The sequence below is a fragment of the Mus musculus genome, chromosome 8 (genome assembly GCF_000001635.26).
Source record: "Mus musculus strain C57BL/6J chromosome 8, GRCm38.p6 C57BL/6J".
Taxonomy (NCBI): Eukaryota; Metazoa; Chordata; class Mammalia; order Rodentia; family Muridae; genus Mus; species Mus musculus.
In genome coordinates this window covers 110,760,211-110,782,801 of record NC_000074.6, presented here as the reverse complement: position 1 = coordinate 110,782,801, position 22,591 = coordinate 110,760,211, and the positions used below count along the sequence as shown (strand labels likewise).

Sequence of the window (22,591 nt, the reverse complement as noted above, 5' to 3'; positions counted from 1 at the left end):
CCCCTTGTGGGTGGTGCCATCCCTGGGCTGGTAGTCTTGAGTTCTACAAGAAAGCAAGCTGAGCAAGCCAGGGGAAGCAAGCCAGTAAGTAACATCTCTCCATGGCCTCTGCATCAGCTCCTGCTTACTGCCCTGCTTGAGTTCCTGCCCTGACTTCCTTTGGTGATGAACAGCAATGTGGAAGTGTAAGCCGAATAAACCCTTTCCTCCCCAACTTGCTTCTTAGTCATGGTGTTTGTGCAGGAATAGAAACCCTGACTAAGACACTGGTGGTTTGAGCGAAGCTCTCTGCAGCACCAGATACTATAAATCTCCTGACCTGTGCCTACAGAAGAGGTTCTCAACCTGTGGGTTGTGAACCCTCAGGAGCAGTCGAACAACACTTTCACAGGGGTAACATATCAGATATCCTGCATATCAGATATTTGTATTATGGTTCATAATACAAAATTGCAGTCATGAAGTAGCAACAAAATAATTTTATGGTTGGAGGATTACCACAACGTGAGGAACTGTATGTGAAGGGGCTGCAGCTTTAAGAAGGTTGAGAACCACTGGCTTAGAGATTTGGCTTCATGTACTGGCTCAGGTAAGCTTATATCTAGGCCGGAGGCAGGACCAGTGAGTGTCCTAAGAGACTGCAGCCACTCCATATAGCCTGCTGTCTCTGTCCAAGTGACCTGGGGCAAGTTGCTTACTTTTGCTCCCAAGCCTAGTTTTCTCACCTGTAAAACAGTGGGCGCTTGTAGGACAGTCAAGTTCATGAGCCTCAGATGCCCAAAGGTGCAACCCTGAGGGCAGAGCCTAGGGTCTTCCAACTGAGCTTCCCATAGCCTTTCAGAGGGTTCTCTCTCTCTTTATCTATTTATAGTGCTCTGTTAGGTGTTATCGTGTAAATGTTAAGTGTGTGTTCTACCACTGAGCTAACCCCCCAGCCCTTGGTCTCCCTTTTCTTTGAGAGAGGGTCTCATATAGCCCAGGCTAGCCTAGTTCTTGCATTAGAGCAGAAGATTTCTACCTCCCAAGTGCTGGAATGACAGGTGAGCACCCTCATGCTCATACTGGGAACCATGGCGTTTATGTATACTGGGCAAACTCTCCAACTGAGCTCCCAGCTCTTATACAAAAATATATATTTTCAGCTGGGTGTAGTGGCGCACTCCTTTAGTCCCAGCACTTGGGAAGCAGAGGCAGGAGGATTTCTGAGTTCAAGGCCAGCCTGGTCTACAGAGTAAGTTCCAGGACAGCCAGGGCTACACAGAGAAACCCTGTCTCGAAAAAAACAAACAAACAAAAAAAATAGAATCTCACTAAGCTGCCAAGGCTGACCTTGAACTTGTGATTTTCCTGTCTCAGTCTCCTGTAGCTGGAACTATGAGCACCCATCACCTGCTCCGTATCTCAGGGACCTCTTTAAGCCCACTGAAGTTTTTTTTTTTTTTTTTTTTTTTTTTTTTTTTGGTTTTCCGAGACAGGGTTTCTCTGTATAGCCCTGGCTGTCCTGGAGCTCACTTTGTAGACCAGGCTGGCCTCGAACTCAGAAATCCGCCTGCCTCTGCCTCCCGAGTGCTGGGATTAAAGGCGTGCGCCACCACGCCCGGCCCCACTGAAGTTTTAAGAGGCAGATATCAGCCCTAACATCCAGCGTTGCTGAAGGTTGACTACTGCATCTGCTGGATGCAAAGTGAGGGATTTGTTGCTGTTGTTGTTGTTGTTTTGTTGAAATTTGAGGTTTTTTGTTTTTGTTTTTGTTTTTGTTTTTTAAAGATTTATTTATTATATGTAAGTACACTGTAGCTGCCCTCAGACACTCCAGAAGAGGGAGTCAGATCTCGTTACAGATGGTTGTGAGCCACCATGTGGTTGCTGGGATTTGAACTCCTGACCTTCGGAAGAGCAGTTGGGTGCTCTTACCTACTGAGCCATCTCACCAGCCCCAAAATTTGAGGTTTTGAAAATGTATTTACTTAAAAATTTTAAGACCCAGCAGTCTTCATGTCTCAGCTGTCTCCACTTGGAGCTGGGGTCGCAGGTAGGCAGCAGAGCAAGTTTAGTGTCCCTTTCCCATGGGCCCCTGCACCTGCCCAAGAAGAAACAAAGGTTTATCAGAGGCTGAGCGGTCCCGCTCTTCCTAACTTCCTATGTCTTCCAGGAGCAATATCCGTGTAAGCTGTGTCTAGTGGGCGTTAGTGAGCTATTACAGGTAATAAAACTTCTGGGGAGTGTTTGGGATTACCCAATGACAGATTGTTCTAAAGACAAATTAGAAAGGGAACCAACCGGGTAGGTATTGTGGGTCCTGGCCAAGGCTTAGGAGTTCACTTGTTCCTTTTCCTCTTTAATATTTTTGCTTAGGTAATATATCCATGTGGTTTAAACCATACCACAAAGAACAATGGTGGGAAGGTCTCTTCCCACAAACATCTCATAACTACTCAGCCTCTGTCCTTGCCAGGTCGCTGTTTTAGAGTATTGTTTCTGATGGGCTTTAACTGGCCCATGACAAAACTGAGGAATCCTGTCCTCTATTGATCCCTTAAGACTTTGTTCCCCAGAACTTGTGGACTGTCCACTCATGCATTTCTCAGCTTCCTTTATGATGCCGACAAAAAAAAAATCTGTTAAATGACAGAATTATTTCCTGGCAAAAGGCCCATTCCATTGTAGACTCACTGGAGAGATGACTCAGTAGTGAAGACCGCCCTCGGCTCTTCCAGAGGAGCTGAGTTTGGACGCTAGTTCCCATATCCAGCAGCTCCTAAGCACTTGTAACTTCAGATCCAGGGAATTTGACTCTCTCCCTCCTGGTCTCCGTGGGGCCAGACCCGAATTCACAGACACAAACACGGATATCTAATTTCAAAAAGAATGATAAGGGGCCTAGAGAGATGGCTTCCAAGTGCAGAGCATGTAATGCTCTCCATGGGGACCAGAGTTGGATTCCCAGCACATACTTCCGTTCAGCTCCAAGGAATCAAAAGTCTCTGGCCTCGGTAGGCACTGGCACCCACTACATACATACACTACATACATACGCATACTTATAACTGATAAAAATGAATGTAAAGAGCCGGGCGTGGTGGCGCACACCTTTAATCCCAGCACTCGGGAGGCAGAGGCAGGCGGATTTCTGAGTTCGAGGCCAGCCTGGTCTACAAAGTGAGTTCCAGGACAGCCAGGGCTACACAGAGAAACCCTGTCTCGAAAAACAAAACAAAAACAAACAAACAAACAAACAAAGAATGTAAGAAAGAAAACTTAGTCTCTTCTGCATCTCCTCTCTCTGTGCTCTCTCTCTCCTCCTCCTCCTCCTCTCCTCCTTATAGCTACTCCCCTGGCCTCAATCTTTGGGGCCAGTGAACAGTGAACTCACCCACGAGCAGCTTCCCAATAAAACTGCCTTTAATATAATCTTTTTAAAAAATGAACGAAAGACCACCCTGGTCTACAGAGTGAGTTCCAGGACAGCCAGGGCTACACAGAGAAACCCTGTCTTGAAAAACAAAAACAAACAAACAAACAAACAAAAATGAGCGAACGAAAGAAGGAAGCAAACAAATAAAGAAAGAAAAAGAAATCTTAGAAAACTGTAGACTTGAATAGGTATTTCATGTATGTGAGTACACTGTCGCTGTCTTCAGACGCACCAGAAGTGGGCATTGGATCCCCATTACAGATGGCTGTGAGCCACCATGTGGTTGCTGGGAATTGAACTCAGGACCTCTGGAAGAGCAGTCAGTGCTCTTAACTGCTGAGCCATCTCTCCAGCCTCAAAGATGAACTTTTATTTTGGTATTTTATGTATTTATTTTTAACTATGTGAATGTGTGTCTAAGTATAGGCATATGCAGATGAGCACAGGTACCCATAAGGACAAGAAGGGGATCTCAGAGCGGCTTAACACGGGTGCCGGGAAGGAAACTGCAGCCTTCTGCAAGAGCATTAAGCACTACTGAGCCATCTCTTCACCCCCTGTTGTTTTGTTTTTTAAGTTTGAAAATTGCGTGTGTGTGTGTGTGTGTGTGTGTGTGTGTGTGTGTGTGTGTGCGCGCGCGCGCGCGCGCGCACATGCACGTATGTCCCGCAGTGCATGTATGAAGGCAGTAGACAGTTCTCTCTTTGTGCCCTGCATGTGGGTGCTGGGGAGAAAACTCAGGTCGTCAGGCCTGGCAGTAAATGATATAACTGGCTGACCCAGCTCATTGGCCTAGATCATCTTCCTTTAAGGATGCATTGTTTGTGAGAAAATTCTGAGCTGCCAGGCTTTTACTTTGGGGTGTGAATTATCCTAACCAGACTCTCTTCACGGACATACGAAGTCTGCGGAACAGTTTGCAACTAGAATCCACATGGCCCCGTGCTTCAATTTAAGTGGCGTTGAACCGTTGTGCTCCCTGCTGTGGTGTGCATGAGCCTCCTTTTCAGTCTGTTATCAGGAAGCATGAAGAACAACCTTGCCCATGGGGCTTTCTGCAGGCGTGGATTACACGCGCAGGGTGGATTCCCAGACATGGGATTGGATAGCTAGGTATCTGCTTTAGCAATTCTGAGAGATTTTGTCAACTCGTCCTCCACAAACTCAGCACCAAACTACACATCAGTCGGCTTTGGAAGAGAAATTCTAATTTTGTCGCCTCGATGGGCTCTGTTGCCAGGTCCCTGGCTCTTTACCCATCTGATAACTGAATGATACTGATCTGGTATGGCCTTCATTTGAAGGTGTTATGAAAGGACTTTAATTTATAGTACATTTAAACACTACTGATGACTAGCTATTACGTTAGCTCCTGAGGCAGAATAAGTCTACTCACCTCACAAGGGCACCAAAGACAGCCAAAATGGATGACCCATGCAAGTCTGGCTTGATGAACCAGTGGGTTTATTGGGCTTATTTACAGGTGGATGAGAAATTAAAACTCACAGAAGCATGGGTGACCTCAAAACAGCCGTATCACCAAACAGTTTCAGCCGGCATGGTTGGCAGTTTCTCCATGGTTCCGTAGGTGGCTTCTCCTTCTGTTAAGCTTCCATTCGCTGTGCACCAGCATCTCCAGAGACTACACACGGCTGGGCCAGTCACAGACAAGTGGGAAGAGGGCACCAGGGACTGTCTAGGGTCTCAGATGAAAGTCTAATGACCCTCCCCTGCTCCTCCTCTCTCCCTCTCCCTCTCCCTTCTCCAGGCTCTTAAGTAACCCTGTGGGAATTCAGTGTGCACATCATATGGCCAAGGGTGACCTTGAACTTCTGATCCTTAACTGCTAGTCTTCTACACTTAAGTGTGAATTATTCCTTCTACTCTGTTGTACAGTGGTTACAATGATCATAGGTGGGCACCAACATGCCCAGCTCATGCCCTTCTGGAGATGGAACCCAGAGCATCATGTATTTACTCTTATTCACATCCTTATTCCAGAAATGGAAGTGTTAGTTTTTCCTCTTTATTGCTGGGATCTCTTTACATCTCAGGGACCAGCTTTTTGTTTTAGATACAGTTGCACCCAATGTAGCCCCCCCCCCTCTCTTTTCCTAGAAAGAAAAGTTTTTTGGGTATTCTCCAAGGGCAGACAGCTGGGCAGTAACAAAGAATACTGCCTGGAACTCCTCTCTCCACACTCCTGGGTACACAATTATTCTTTATGTTTCATTGGTAGGGGGGATGTGTGTGCTTGCCACAGGACATGTGTGGCGGTCAGAGGCGAGCTTACAGAAGTAAGTCTTCTCCTCCTATGTTGCAGGTCCTGGGGATGGAACTGGAGTTGCCAGGCTTGGCAGCAAGCACCTTGATTTGCTGAGGCATCTTGTCAGTCTGTCCCGCACAGATCTATATTTTTAGGTAGTCAAAGGAGTCTTCATTGATTACTTTAAAATGTTTCATCTTAGATACCAAAGCCTTTCTCACTTTGAGATGACAGAAATGTGTCTTGTGTTTTCTTCCATTATTTTTACACTCAAGATCTTACCCGTTTGGAATTCATCCTGACTGTGGCAGGAAGGAGGAGAAGAAGCTCTTGGATTTCTTTCCCGATGGCTCCTTCTCGCTACACAGAGAAGCTGTTTAGTAAGCTAGTTTTCATAAACCCCCTTTCCCATAGAAAACCTGGCTATGTTTCAGAAACTGCTGCCCTTCCCCTTGGAATCAGTGTCTATTTGTTCTCTTTGCTTATGTGCTTGTTCTTATTGATTGTACGTTTGTTGTCTGCTTGTGTGTCTGTGCACCATATATGCGCACCTGTTCCCGAGGAGGCCAGCAGAGGGCATCAGACTCCCAGGACTGTTACAGAGGGTTGTGAATGGACACAGGGGTGCTGGGAACTGAAGCCTTCTGCCTTTTTTTTTTTTTTTTTTTTTTTGAGACTCACTATGTAGCTTTTTCCTGAACCTCACTATATAGACCAGACTACTCACAGCAATCACCTGCCTCAGCCTCCTCTACTCTGGAATTAAAGAATAAAAGGTGTAGACCACCCACACCCAGAATGACAGGGTTTCTCTATAAAAACAGAATCCTGGCTGTCTTGGAATCACTTTGAAGACTAGGCTGGCCTCGAACTTAGATATCTGCCTGCATATGTCTGCTGAGTGCTGGGATTAAAGGTGTGCCTCACCACACCTGGCTTAAAGGTTTATACTATTTAAGGTATATATATTTTATTAGCTATTTTCTTAAATTCTTTCAGGCTAGTCTGGCCTATTTATTTTTCTCCTAAGTGTTTAGAATATTTAATTATACATATTGTAGCTGGACTTTTGGTTATTTGTGGGTCTTTTTTCTTTCACCCTTTCAACCCCCTAACATCAACTAGGAGAGCGAGAGGATAGAGATGACAGCTTCTGGGAGTCGGTTCTCTGCTCCACCCCAGGCACTGGGGACTGGCTCAGGCTGTCTGTCAGGTTTGTGCTGAGCCAGCTGGTCCTTTGCTTTTGCAGATATTTTCATCTGACTTCTCACTGCATTTGTGATATCTTGAACAGTCTAGACTCATAGTCATATTATCTACAAGGGGAATAATTTACTTCCTCCTGGTCTTATGTTTTTATTTTGCCTGTGTGACTGCGTTGGCCTGTGCTGTGCTGTGCTGTTCCTGCCTTTAGTGAAAATTCTAACAGTTCTAAATTAAGCCAAATTCTAGCCTTTGTCCGAGGTAGATACATTTCATCCTATTAAGGAAATACCTATCAAGTGCAGGACTTTCTTGCCCAGGTTTGGATTTCGTTCCCAGAGTCCATATTGGGCAACTCACAAGTGCCTGTAACTCTAGCGCCTGGGGAAATCTTGACGCCCCCTCCTGGCCTCCTTGGGTACTGCATGCACCTGTACAGACCCACACTCACACACATATACGCGTCATTTAAAATAATAAAAACGGCCAAAATAATAAAAATGAAAGTCTAAAAACATGGATGCTGGGTTTTCAAAGCGCTTGCTCCATATCTACAAATATGCTAAGGCCTATTACTATGTGACATGATGAGGTTTCTTAATATCGAGGGTCCTTGTACTCCTGGAATAAATTCCTTTCTTTCCTTTAGTGTCCTGCATGACCCATCTGGAGAGGCTCTTTTGACTGAGCCAGTAATCACTGTGGACTGCTCTGCAGGCACATGCAGGGTTGATAACTGCACACTACATCTCCTGCCCTGAAAGAAGCAGCTACCAGTTTGATCCCCCGTAGGAATCCCAGCTCTTGTTTCTTCCCAGAGTGAAGAATGGACAGGGAGAACTGGAAATGCCCACCAGCTTAGGAAGCTCTGCCTGATTCTCAGCTCGGCCGTTTCTAGCTCAGCGTCTTGTTTTTGTTTAGTGTCATTATAAAACCCAGAGAGTATAGCCCAAGAGCCCGCGTCCTGTACACTCTGTACTGTTTATGCTTTGGAGGATGTCCCAACAGGCTTGGAGTCTCTGGTCTATTCTCAGCTTGGGAGTCATTGCTGTAAATTGTCTCAGGAAGAATGAAAATGTGGGAAAATGGTTACAAAATCTGACTTGTAAACAAAGGAAAGCCTTTGGGTCCTCGGGTACATCTCAGCATGTGGCTCTCACTCAGCAGGGTGTCCCAGAGGTTAAGACAGCAGGATAGGGGTTAGAGAGATGGCCCAGAGGTTAAGACAGCAGGATAGGGGTTAGAGAGATGGCCCAGAGGTTAAGAATGCACATTTCTCCTGTACAGGACCTGAGTGATGTTCTCAGCACCATCAATGGAAAGTTTGTAACCACATAACTCCAAAAAGGACAGTGTTTTACCATGCTATGATAGCATGCACCTGTAATCCCATTAAATGACAGGAACAGAGGTCTGAGAGTTTGAAGGAAGTCCAGCTACATGGCAAGACCCTGTCCCAAGATCAGAATGAAGAAGCTGGCATTTTCTGGGCTGTCTAAGCTGAAATCACTGCGCTGTCTCTGAGTGGGAGACATTATTTTTCCTTCCCTCCATTTCCTCCTCAGAACTAGAAGGTTGTAAGTTCCTCCCTCAGGCTTGGTTGTGGAATGCAGCGAGGTTAGAGTTCATGCATGGAAAATTCCCCCAGTATGTGGAAGGCTGCCAGCAAATTTGAGGAGACTGTGTGTGGCTAGCATACCCAGTAGCGGTCTGGGCTAGGTTTGTCTATGCCTCCAATGTCCTCTGACTTTGGCTGGGTCTACCCTCATATAGACATGTGCAGAGAGTGCTGAGACAGGTGATGAGCCAGTTCTCCAGGATCAGAAGTTTTCACCATGAAGCCAAAGAAAAACAAGAAGATCACTTCCAGGCCATGGTTTAGAGAACGTTCTGCTCTTCCAGAGGCCCAGAGTTCAGTTCCTAACACCCACATTTGGTGACTCACAACTGCCTGTAACCCCAATTTTAGGATTCTGATGCCCTCTTTTGGTTTCTGCAGGCACACACACACACACACACACATTCACACAAATACAAAAATCAAAATTAATCTCTTAAGGGCTGGAGGGAATGGCTCAAGAGTGCTTGTGGGCTGGTGGGATAGCCCAGTGGTTAAGAACACTGGGTGCTCTTCCAGAGGTCATGAGTTCAATTCCCAGCACCTACATGGTGGCTCTCAACCATCTATAGGGGGATATGATGTCCTCTTCAGGCAGGCAGATGTAGACGCAGCAGAGCACCAAGAAAGAAAGAAAGAAAGAAAGAAAGAAAGAAAGAAAGAAAGAAAGAAAGAAAGAAAGAAAGAAAGAAAGAAAGAAAGAAAGAGTAAGTAAGTTAGTTTGGAGAAAAAAAAAGAATGCTTGTTGCTCTTCCAGAGGACTTGAGTTGTGTTTCCAACACCCACATGGTGGCTCACAACTGTTTGAAAGTTTAGTTCCAGGGAGTTTGAGACCCTTTTCTAGTTTCCGTATGATATATTTATTTTATTTATTTGAGTACACTGTAGCTATCTTCTGACACACCAGAAGAGGGCATCAGATTCCATTACAGATGGTTGTGAACCACCATGTGGTTACTGGGAATTGAACTCAGGTCCTCGGGAAGAACAGGCAGTGCTCTTAATAGATGAGCCATCTCTCCAGCCTCGACTGATCCTTGGTTCTGGGGACAGCAGCCCATGTAAAGGGACTTGGACCGCTTTTGAACAAAGCATCCATGAAGTGGGGCTCTTCGGCAGGGTTACAGGTGGACCAGGTGACATTTACATCTGAGGAGGTGCAGCGGGCATACTGGCTAAGGAAATGTTCGTAAAACATTTTAAAAGATTTATTTATGTTATTATTTTATACACATGACTGTTCTGCCTGCATGTACGTACGTGTGCCATATGCCTGCTTGGTGCCCACTAAGGTCCGAAGAGGGCATCAGGGTTTCAAGCCAGCACGTGGGTGCTGGGAATCCAACCCAGGTTGTTACAAGAGCAATGGATGCTCTTAAGACGTGAGTCAGCTCTCCAGCTCACACATAGTTTTACATGCTAGTGAGCATGAGGAAATGGGCCAGGTCAGGCTTAACAGCACACAGAGAGGGCTACCCTCAAATTTCTGAGCAGTACTGGACTATACACCCCCAAACTGTTCTGTCAGACTGGAGGGAGCGCCAGCCAGGGGGAGGCTTCAGCAGCTCGCTCCTGCCAGTGAGCTCTTGTTTATTTTTAAGTTCAGAAGTATGGCTTACTTAAAATAAAGTCCGTAGAACTTACGTGTTCAATTTGCTAGCGTGGTACTGTAACACAGACCGTGAACTTGACAGCTTATTATAGCAACACAGCTGTGTTCTCCCACAGGTCTGGAGGCAAGAGATTCACAGTCAGAATGTGTCAACAGGGCCCTGTTCTTTCTGCAGACTGGAAGTGGGGGTGGGGAGGGGGGGCGCAGCTTCCTGTGGTCACAGCAGCTCCTGGTACGCGCGTGTGAACTCACCACTGGAGTGTGGCCATCTCTGTGCCTCTACACGTTCTCCTCAGAGCTGGACGTGGAGTTCACTGCTTATCTGGTAACGGCAACCTGACAATTATGTACCATTATCCGCTCCAGGCAAGACATGGACCATTCTCAGTATCCCACAAAGTTCTCTCCGTGCCCCTTTCTAGCCAGTTCCAACCAGCACTGCCTCTCCTGGGTAACTGCGGTTGGTATCTATGACTATAGATAAGCTTAAACAAACCCGTTCTTACACTCCAATAAATGCAGTTACAGAGCGTGCGATCTTGCACATCTGGCTTCTCTTCCAGATGCGTCTGAGCTTCATTCCTGCTGTTGCTTGAGTTGGAAGCTTGTTCCTTTTGATCGCTATGTAGTAGACCACAGTATCGTTACAGCATCCTCTGTATGTCCTGTCTTCCAGGGGTAGTATTTGGTTTCTTTTCCATTGAGGAACTGTACTATGTTAGTTACATGACTTGAGGCTCTGATGGACGGAAAGGTTTGTTTTGTTTAAGGTTCAATGGTACAGACGAGGAAGCCATGGTTGTGAGATGACTGGTCCCGTTGTATCGGGACACAGAGAGGTGAATAGTGATGTTCAAATCACTCTCCCCTTTTTATTCAGTGGAGGACCCAAGACTTCTGGATAGAGCCACTCATGTGTAGGGCGGGTCTTCTCACCTCAGCTAGCCTAACTTAGAAAAGCCCTCACCATGTGCACAAGAGTTCTGATCCCATGGTAAGGCTAAACCCAGGAAGTTGACAAGATTAACCAGCATGGGCATGCCCTCTATATAGAACAAATACAGCAATGAATGCATAGCTGTTGTTCAATTTTACTTCTAGTTTTTAAATGTGTGTGTGTAAGGTGAAGGTGCTATGCCCATGTGCACACATGCCTATAGAGGCACAGGTAATCTTCCTCCTGCTTTTCACTCTGTGTGTGTGTGTGTGTGTGTGTGTGTGTGTGTGTGCAGGTGCATGTGCTTCTGAGGCCAGAGGTTAAAGGTGAGCATCTGAGCCGGGCAGTGGTGGCGCACGCCTTTAATCCCAGCACTTGGGAGGCAGAGACAGGCAGATTTCTGAGTTCAAGGCCAGCTTGGTCTAAGAGTGAGTTCCAGGACAGCCAGGGCTACACAGAGAAACCCTGTCTCAAAAAACAAAACAAAACCAAACAACCAACCAAACAAACAAACAAACAAAAACCACCATGGAAATACATTAAAAAAAAAAAAAGCTGAGCATCTTTCTCTTCTTCGTCTCACCTTATGTCTTGAGAATGAGGCTCTCAGTGAACCTGGAACTCACTGATTTGGCTGAACTGCCCTGCTCCTGAGCCCTCTGGGCTCCTCCTGCCTCTGTTTCCCCACACGGGGATTTCAGGTGCACGCCACCCAGCTTCTCACATGAGTGCTGGAATCCAGACTCAGGCCCTTAGGCTCACAGGGACAGGTACTCTAATCCTGGTCACCTCTCTAGTCCCTTTGGTGTGTGTGTGTGTGTGTGTGTGTGTGTGTGTGTGTGTGTGTGTGTTTAGGGGTGGGGAAGGAGTGTTTTTTGTTGTGGTGGTATGTTCTCTTTCTGTTGTTGTTTGTTTGTTTGTTTTTAAGAAAAGGTCTCACTGTGTAGTCCTGTCTGCCTAGAACTCTGGATATAGTCAAGGCTGGCCTTGAACTCCCAGAGATCTGCCTGGCTCTGCCTCCTGAGTGCTGGGATTAAAGGCGTGATCCCAGGGTGGCAGAGATGGGTGGAGATGGTGGTTCTGAGCAGGTGTCATTGCGATCCCTGACGGAACTTTCTTGCTTCCCTATCCCTACTTCCCTACAGTCTCTCGACAGTCTCTACATGCAATTTCCCACGATGGATGCTGTCTTCCTGATTACTTATAATTCTGCTTCCCCATGGCCTCCCAATGTATCTTTCTGGAATGGTCCCAGAAAGTAGTAGATGCTTCATAAGTGTTGTCTGCAAGGGTCATGTCCAGGGTGGACTTCTCAGGATTGCTCCTGAGATCTGCAGCCCTCTCTGCCACAGACCTTTAATGAACTGTCTTCATTTATCTCCTGTGACTGGCAGCACCCCGATCCTCTATGTCATGTAGTTACTTAGACCATTTCCTAAAAACATGGCTCATATGCCACGACCGGTTTAGATAGTGCTCTGTGAACCCTGTTGTAAATCTTGTTGTAAGTAGCACTGAATTTATCTGGGCATACCTATAGTCCCAACATTTGGAGGCTGAGGCGGGAGGATCATAACTTCTAGGGCAGTCTGGACGACACAGTGTCTCAAAACTGTGTAACCCCAAACCAGATGTCAAGGTAGCTCAGTCGGTAAACATGCTTTCCATACAAGCCTGGCACCTGACTTCCACCCCTGGAATCCACGGAGGCAGGCAGGACAGAGCCAGCTCCCGAAAGTTGTCCTTTTGCTGCTCCACACACCTGTACGTGCTCACCCTTACATGTGCACACCACAGAGACACACACATGAGTGATAAGTAAAACAAAAAGTCAACAAGCAAACAAACAACTAGCAAAAGCAAGCAGCATGAACACACTGAAATCTCTTCCTCGTTAATTTTTACTTTTCCCTTTCCAGGGTGTAGCTGGTGTCCTGGTGTTGGTGATGTTGAGATCTGGGGCTAGAATCATAGAGAAACTGCACTTCTAGACCATTAGGACATCCTCTCTTCAGCTCACTAGATTCTAGTCACGCCCACACCTTCAGTCATGGCCACCAACCAACCATGTCCAATGGTTTTGCCAAATGTCTTGAGGGGACCTGGGAACTGATGTGCTAACTCAGCCAGTGCTAACTTTTTTAAAAGAGGTATTTGTGTGTGTGTAATATATATATATATATATATATATATATATATATATATATATATATATATGTATATATATATACATATATTATTATTATTATTATTATTATTACATCCCAACTACAGTGCTAATATATTTTAACACCTTTAATTCCTTTTGGACCCTGGACCCGGGTGGCTTACCTGATAGGAGTCACTCCAGGGGCTGATGAGATAGCTCAGCAGGTAAGAGTACTCAGCAAACCCAGGCTCCACGTGATGGAAGAAGATAATTGACACTCCCAAAATTGTCCTCTGCCTTCCACACATGCACTGTGGCATGCACATGTTCCCCCTTAACAGGAATAATAAAAGAATATAATAAAAAAAAGTCAACTGGGGCATGGTAGCCTGTGCAGTTAATACCCAGCACCTATGAGGCAAAGGCAGGCAGGTCTCTGTGACTTCAAGGCCAGTCTGACTTATAAAGAGTTCTAGGCCAGTAAGGGCTACACAGTAAGACTCTGTCTAAAAGGTGGGGAAAAGCCACTCTAATGGCTGAACAAAGTCAGTGGCAGCATAGAACCCAGTCAGTCTAGGTCTGAGAAGCAGCTGCTTGGGAATAAACCTCATGGGCCTGAGTCCTATCAGATATCAGAGGAAAGCCAGATCTAGGTTGAAAGAGCAGTATTTCATTCATCGCAGACATGTTGACAAAGCTATATCTACTGCTGCCTCAGCTTGCCTGGTGGGAAAGGACCCAACTGGAAAACAAAATGAGTTATAAGAGGCTACTCAGCAACTCTCCTTGGGTGAGAGGGCGTCAGCAGCGAGTGTAGACAGCACAGGCTTCCACCCAAAGTCGCATGTGGAACTATGTGTGGTTAGCTCTGGGCTCAGGCAGGTAGAAGTGGAGAGCAGAGCCTGCAAGATGGCGTAGTGGGTAGAGAGCGCTTGCCTCTTAATCCAAGAGACTTGAGTTTGATCTTTATACTCTCCTTGTTGGCATGTGTGTGCACACACACGTGCACACAGATACACACAGACACACCACACACACACACACACATGTATACATACAGAGACACACACACAAACACACAGACCCACACAGATACACACACAGACCCAGACACATAGGATATACACACACATACACACAGACACATACACAGGCACACAGATATACACACAGACCCAGACACATAGGACATACACATACACACAGACACATACACAGGCACACAGATACACACACAGACCCAGATACATAGACATACACACACATAGACATACACACACACAGACACACACAGATATACACACAGACATACACACACACACACAGATATGCACACACATATACACAGATCCACACACAGACACGCACAGATCCACACACAGACATATACACAGATTCACACACAGACAGACACACACAAACACACAGACACACACATACAGACACTAGTAGTAGCAGTAAGTGAAAACTGCAGAAGCGGCAGGCAGAGGAACTGCACCATGGTCTTCAGGCAGCAGAACATAGGGCATGTGCTATAGCTTAGACTTACTTTTGGTTTGGGTTTGGTTTGGTTTTGCAAGACACGGTTTCTCTGTGTAACAGTCCTGGCTATCCTGGATCTTGCTCTGTAGCCCAAGGCTGTCTTGCACTCACAGAGATTCTACCTGCCTCTGCCTTCCCCAGTGCTGGGATTCAAGGCATCGATTAGCTTAGATTTGTTTTTTGAGATAGGGTCTCATTGCAAGAATCAAGCAACATTCAGACCAGAAGTTCAGAGAGTTTCCTATAGCACTGAGTGATGAATGTGCGTGTGTGTGTGTGTGTGTGAAGTGTGCACGCGTGGGTGTGTACGCAGGTGCGTGGGTGTGTACGCAGGTGCGTGGGTGTGTACGCAGGTGTGATATCTTGTGTGCACATGCTCGAGGAAGCCAGAGATCAAAGCTGGGTGCCTCCCTCGATTGTGCTCCATCTCATTTTTGTTTGTTTGTTTGTTTTTTTTTTGTTGTTGTTGTTGTTTTTGAAACAGGGTTTCTCTGTGTAGCCCTGGCTGTTCTGGAACTCACTTTGTAGACAGACCAGGTGCCACCACCGCCTGGCTCCATCTCATCTTTTGAGACAGGATCTCTTAGTGGATCTGGCGCTCATCCATTTGGCCTGATTACCTGGCTAGTAAGCTGTGGGATCCTTCCAGTCTGTGTTATCCAAGCATTGATTAGTATTACAGGCACACACCCTTGGGGCTGGGTGATGGGGTGGCGGGCGGGGGTATGTGCTGTGGGGAGGTCTCTGCAAACACCTGGGCTGGCAAGAAGGAAATCTGGTTCAACAGTCGGGGTTGGTTCAGACTTCTAGAGTCTGACACCCGGCAGCTTATTTAGGCGTATTTAAGCACAGCGCAGTTTTGGAGAAACATTTCCTGATGATAATGTAGACACCCAATCCTGTGTGTACGACCAAGCTTAAGACAAGATTACACCGAGGCCCTTTACAAACTCAGAAACAACGTTTAAGATAAGGGTCTAGGGAGAATGACAGACAAGCATTAAGTTTAATGTCCGTGAGAGTCAGATGTGGCCTACGGGTGGCTCTGCAGACACCACAGAGGTCACCCAGGCTGTGGTAAAGGATGTGCGCCATCTCCCATAAGGACGGGTTCTAGTGACTGAGAGACAGGTGCTGGAGATAAAGAATCGAGGGAGAAGAGTCTGGGAGATTCCCGCGTGGCTGGCCCTACAGATAGTACAGGTCACCAGGCTACTAGCTACATCCATTCCCAGCTTTCCAAGTGGATAACAGGTAAATATACGCTTTGTTGAGGAGACAATTTAGCTTCCCTAAGGCCTGCCTATCTGTGAGCACAAGAACCTGGAGCCCTCTACCCCACACCTGGCTTTAAAAAAAAAATTTTTTTTAAGATGCGCATGGTAGCGCACGCCTTTAATCCCAGCACTTGGGAGGCAGAGGCAGGCAGATTTCTGAGTTTGAAGCCAGTCTGGTCTACAAAGTGAGTTCCAGGACAGCTATATAGAGAAACACTGTCTCGAAAAACCAAAAAAAAAAAAATTTATTTTATGTATGTGAGTACATTGTAACTGTCTTCAGACACACCAGAAGAGGGCGTAGGATCTCATTACAGATGGTTGTGAGCCACCATGTGGTTGCTGGAAATTGAACTCAGGACCTCTGGAAGAGCAGTCAGTGCTCTTAACTGCTGAGTCATCTCTCCAGCCCTGGCTTTAAAATAAAAAATATATATATATTCCTATATGCATGAGTATTTGCCTGCACGTTTATGTGTGTGCTGCCTGCTTGCCTGGTTCCTGCAAAGGCTAGAACAGAGCTCTGGATTCCTGAAACTAGAGTTGACAGTTTTTTTTTTTTTTTTTGTTCTTTTTTCTTTTTGAGACAGGGTTTCTCTGTTTGCCCTGGCTGTCCTGGAACTCACTTTGTAGACTAGGCTGGCCTTGAACTCAGAAATCTGCCTGTCTCTGCCTCCTGAGTGCTGGGATTAAATGTGTGAGCCACCACTGCCCGGTTTAGCAAGCTCTCTTAACTGTTGGGTCACCTCTAAGTTATTTTTTGAGGTAGGGTTTCATGTAGCCCAGGCTGGCCTGTAGCCTAGGATAACCCTAAACTCTTGGTCTTCCTGCCTCCACTTTACAAAAACAAAATTTAAAGATACCCATTTGCCACTGGATGAGAACTTGTACAAGAGAGCCCGACGGGCCCTGTAATGGCAGAGGGCAAGGAAACAATGGAGGCTTCAGCAAGGCAGGAACCTACTACAAGGGGTTCTCATTAGCTTCATGATAGCAAATACCTGAACTTGAAAGAGAACAGACAGACACTTTGAGAAATAACCTGGCGGCTTCTCCAGCAACCACATGATTCTGTGATACTCAGGCGAGAGAGAAACACTGACACAGAAAGGCTTTCTCCTGGTCCTTTTCTCATCAGCATAAAAAATACGGGAGGCCGGGTAACCTATAAAGGAGACATAACACCAGGAGTGGCGGTCATGGCTGAATTCTAGCATTGGGAGGCTGAGAGGGGAGGATCATGAGTTTGAGACCAACCTGGGTTAGATGGCAAGACGCTGTTTAACCCCAACCAGCAAGCAATCCCACTGGCCAAAGACAAACAGGAATAAGGAAAGGGAAAAGAAGAGAAAGGGAAGAGAAGGTTGGCCAGCTTTATTTAGCACATAGTTTTTGAGGTTCAAGGATACAACATTAGCAGTGACTACATTCTGTTGAGAAGTGGAGGAGGGGCTGCCCCTGCTCTTTTATAACAATCCTTTCTCCCAGAAGCAAACCAGGATCCCAGGAGAACATAAATTTCTTCCTAATGCAGTAGTTTTTACCACCACCACCCCTCCTCCATTTTGAGACTAGTCCATGCTGGCTTCCACTTCACTATGTAGCCCAGGCTGGCCTCAAACTTCTGACCGTTCTGCTTTGGCTCCCTGAGCGCTGGTGTTTCAGGGGCCTGCCACCACCCCTGGTTTGGCTCTACATTTTAAAGGTTTTACCATCTCGCAGCATTGAGAGCTGGGAGTGCTCTCGGAGCTAAGCTTCCAAGTGTACCCCTGGGGGACACAGTGAAACCATATCCAGACTGTAACAACCTATGTTCATTGTGAATTGCAGCTTTGTCCATAATTACAAAGCCCTGGAAGCCACTCTTAACACCCATCAATTGACAAATGCAGAAACAGATGGCTGCACAATGGGCCACTGCTCAGAAAGGAAAGGAACATACCACCAACACCCTCACCAGCATGGCGACTCCTCAAAGCATCTGCCAAGCAAGAAATAACAGGACAAAGAGGATAATGAACTATAAGATTCCACCATAGAAGATTCTGGAAAAAGTCAAACTCTAAAGCTAGAAGCCAGATTAGTGCAGAAAGCTGGCTGCAAAGAGGTCCAAGGGAACTTTGGGGAGGGATAGAAATATTTTACATTTTCTTTTTTTAAAAAAAGGTTTGTTTTATTTATGTGTGTGTGTCTGCCATGTGAGTGCAGGTGCCATTGGAGGTCAGAAGAGATTGATTGTGGAGTCACAGGGAGTTGTAAAAGGCCCAGCATGGGAGCTGAGAATCAAATTCAGGTCCTCTGCAAGAGCAACAAGTGCTCTTAACTGCAGAGTCAACTCTCCGGTCCCAAATAGTGCACATTTTCAAACTTGTCCACTTGGAGGGTCAGCTTTACTTCATATCAATTGTACCTCAATCAGCCTTAAAAAAAAAGCTTCAGGATGGCTCAGTGGTTAAGAGCACTGATTGCTCTTCCAGAGGTCCTGAGTTCAACTCCCAGCAACCACATGGTGGCTCACAACCATCTGTAAAGGGATCCGATGCTCTCTTCTGGTGTGTCTGAAGACAGTGACAGTGTACTCATACACACACACACACACACACACACACACACACACACACACACTAAATCTTTTTTTTTTTTAAATAGCTTCAGTAAATGCCCCACTATCATGAAGACAAAGGAACCAAGCAGACCAGGAGGTTCGTGACCCATGACTACCTCAGAAGAAACAAATAGTCAGGGGCTGGCGAGATGGCTTAGCAGTTTAGAATACTTATCGCTCTTGGAAAAGATATGTGTTTGGTTCTTTTGGTTCCCAGAACCTATATATCAGGCTCACAATCACCTGTACCTCCAGTTCCAAGGCATCCAACGCCCTCTGGCCTCATGAGCTCTTATCTGTGCATATACAATACACACACACACACACACACACACACACACACACACACATATAATATACTTAGGCACACACATATATACATAAAGGAAAATGAATAAATAAATACAAAAATGTAAAAAAATCACACGTATGGATGTTTAGCCTACATGTCTGTCTGTCTGTCTGTGCAGCAGCTGGAGTTATAGATGGTTGTGAACTGGGATGTGGGTGTAGGGAACTGAACCCAGGTCCTTTAGAAGAGCAGCCTCTAAGGCCTTAATTAACCCTAATCGCGTTCTGAAAGCCTCATCTCTAAATACTATCATAGTAGTTGTGTTGAATTTTGAGTGACATAACTTAAGAAGATAGTAATTTTTTTTTGTGATTGTGTGCAGGTGCCATATGAGTGGAGGTGCTCACAGAGGCCAGGCAGGGTATCAGATTCCTGAAATTCTTTTTTTTTTTTTTTTTTTAAAGATTTTCTTTATTTCTTTAGTTAATGTATGTACATTGTAGCTGTCTTCAGACACTCCAGAAGAGGGCATCAGATTTTTGTTACGGATGGTTGTGAGCCACCATATGGTTGCCGGGATTTGAACTCAGGACCTTTGGAAGAGCAGTCAGTACTCTTAACCGCTGAGCCATCTCACCAGCCCGATTCCTGAAATTCTAGTTCAGCCGGGCAGTGGTGGTGCATGCCTTTAATCCCAGCACTTGGGAGGCAGAGGCAGGCAGATTTCTGAGTTCAAGGCCAGCTTGGTCTACAGGGTGAGTTCCAGGACAGCCGGGCTATACAGAGAAATCCTGTCTTGAAAAACCAAAAAAAAAAAAAAAAGAGAGAGAGAGAGAGAGAAAGGAAGAAAGAAAGAAAGAAAGAAAGAAAGAAAGAAAGAAAGAAAGGAAGGAAGAAAGAAAGAAAGGAAAGAAAAGAAAGGAAAGAAAAGAAAGGAAGGAAGGAAGGAAGGAAGGAAGGAAGAAAGAGAGAAAGAAAGAAAGAAAGAAAGAAAGAAAGAAAGAAAGAAAGAAGGAAAGAAGGAAAGAAAGAAAGAAATTAATTCTAGTTCATTGTGAGCTGCTCAGTATGGATGCTGGGAACTGAACCTTGGTCCTCTGGAAGCACAGGAAGTGCTCTTAACCCTTAAGTCATCTCTCCAGCCCTTACATTTTACTTATTTTGTGTGCATGTGTGTGCATGTGTGTGCACACACACATGCCATGGCTCAGAGGACAACTTATGGAAGTCAGTTCTCTCCCACAAAGCACAGGGAAGCTTCTTATGTTGTCAGGCTTGGTGGCAAGCGCCTTTACCTCCTGAGCCATCCGCACTGACCTGGAAGTGACTCTAACATAGCAGCGTAGTTCCTAAGATGCTATGGATGAATGCACCTTGGGAACATGGTGCTTGCTGAGTGAGAGCAGCCAAGGGACAGTACTGTGTGCTGTGAAATTCTATCTATATGAAATGTGCTGATGAACCCAATCCATGGAGTATTAGTGGTTGCCAGAATTGGACAGGAGAACAAACCAAAAGCAAGTGCCAGTAAAAGACTTGTTGGGGGGAGGAGATAGAGTAGTTGGTGATAAATTCATGCCCCAGAGTTGAAATTCTATTTCCTCGGTAGGAAGGGAGTAACGGATGAGATATTTTCCAGAAATATAGGTTCTGGGGGCAAGGAATGTAGCTCGGTGGTAGAGTGCTTTGCCTAGGGTGAGCGCGAAACCTAGTGGGTACTGTGTGGTAGTGCAAGACTGTGATTCTAACCCTTGGGGGGGGGGGTGGAGGCCGAGGACTCAGGGGAGTTAGTTCAAATTTATCCAAGTCCAAGGCCAGCCTGGGTGGTGTGAGGCCTTGTCTCAGAAAGAAGAGAGAGGAAGGAGAGGAAGGAGAAAAGGAAGGAGGGAGGGAGGAAAGGAAAGGAAAGGAAAGGAAAGGAAAGGAAAGGAAAGGAAAGGAAAGGAAAGGAAAGGAAAGGTGGCAAGGTGGCTCAGAGGGTAAAAGCAATTGCCACAAAAGCTGGACGGCCTGGATTGTGGAAGGAGAGACTCAGTTCCATGTTTGCATGTTTGTCCTGTGATCGATCTCTCTCTCTTTCACACACACACATGCGCGCACACATACATACACACACACACACACACACACACACACACACACACACAGAGACAGAGACAGACAGAGAGACAAAGAGACAGACAGAATAATATAATATAAAAGCACATTTCAAAACAAAAAAATAAAAATAAACAAAAGTAGATATGGGTGGGAACTGTCTATGAACCCTGCCTGATCCACTGGTCTATATCTTTCCCTTGTAGCCAAGAATGACTTTGAACTCTTCATCCTCCTGCATGCACCTTCGAAGAGTGTTACCACCCCCAGCGGCCTCCCTTTATCTCTGTCTTAAACTCAGTCCCACTTTCTTCCACCTCCTCCCTGTTTAGAATATCTGCTGATCCAGCCCGAGCCCTGAGCTCACTGCCTGAGCCTCCTACATTCTTAAGGGGCCATGGCTTAGTTCCCAGGAGGAAACCAGGGTTGGGAGGGCCGGATATGGCTTAGGGCCAGTTCCCTCCCCCTCTAGGTCTCCATTTCTCATCCCTAGGATGTGGGCTTGTAAGGAATGTCTCTGAAGTCTTTTGGAGCTTGCCCTACTTAAAGAAAAGTGGCCAGGCGAGGCAGGTGACCCAATATTCTGCCCCCTAATACTTTCAGATCATGCCTGGCCTCTTTGGGGGAGAAGAATGTGCCAGGTAGGTGTAATAGATGGGTTGCAAATATGGCCCCAGTTGTTTACCCACGCCCATCCAAGGCCTTACAATGCAGCTCTTCTCCTCTCAACAGAAAGTAGTCTTGCTTCCCCAAATGACAGAGGCGGTTGGTGTCATTGTTCTGAGACTTGGACTTAAAGGGCCTTGACTCTTGCTCCCTTTCCCCGTACTCTGCTTCTGCTGTGAAATTTTAGCCTAGGCTATCCCTACGGATGTGATCCGAGATCAGTCAGCACTCTGCAAACTCACCAGCATGAGTGGGGCTACCCTGCTTTAGTCAAACTCAGACTGGCTCCGCTGAATCCAGCTTGAACCAGCAGAGTCCAACCTGGACCAGCTGAGCCCAGTTTAGGTTTTAGGGTGGCAGTCGAGAGTTCTAGGTGTGTCCAGGGTAGAGCCATGGAGATTAGCCTGGATCAGGATTAGCCCAGGCAGGAACAGCCTAAACCAGATGAGATCAACCCAGATTATCTGAGCCCAACCTGGATGAACCAAGCCTAGGCAGGAGCAGCTGAGCTCAGGCAGCCTGAATCAGCTTATCTTAGTCTCTAGATTGTGAAAAACAAACACTTCTCACCTCTATTGTATAGCAATTGTCCCAGAACTGACAGAAGGCTTCCTGGGAACTCTCCCAGCGTTGTACATCCTGACAGTCCTTGTTTGTCTTCTGTGCTGCCAAACTGGCTCCGGAGCTCAAAGCCAGGGATCCCACCCCACCCCTGCCCCCCAGAGGAGGAGGCTCTTGATCTCAGGCAGGGATGGATGGGAAAGACCAGAAAGCACATGACTTCGCAAGGGAGGGGACAGTGAGAGGGTCCTGGTTTGGGTGGACAGCTAAAAACAGGAGTTCCTTAAAAAGAAAAGAAAATAAAGAGTCCAGATGTGGGCTCTGATACATCACACTTGGCAGAGAGTTTGT

The 22,591-nt window shown here is 46.2% G+C and overlaps 1 protein-coding gene and 1 long non-coding RNA gene across 11 annotated transcripts in view; one reads left to right on the top strand and one right to left on the bottom strand.

The window, feature by feature from the left end:
* Positions 1-22,591, top strand: part of Il34 (interleukin 34) — a 64,121-nt gene that overhangs the window by 23,148 nt on the left and 18,382 nt on the right. The window lies entirely within an intron of this gene.
* Positions 1,961-22,368, bottom strand: Gm39250. Its single transcript, XR_879193.2, has 4 exons — positions 22,250-22,368; positions 13,383-13,533; positions 2,674-2,853; positions 1,961-2,080 (listed from the first exon to the last, which is right to left on the bottom strand). It is a non-coding gene; the product is annotated as a predicted gene, 39250 (long non-coding RNA).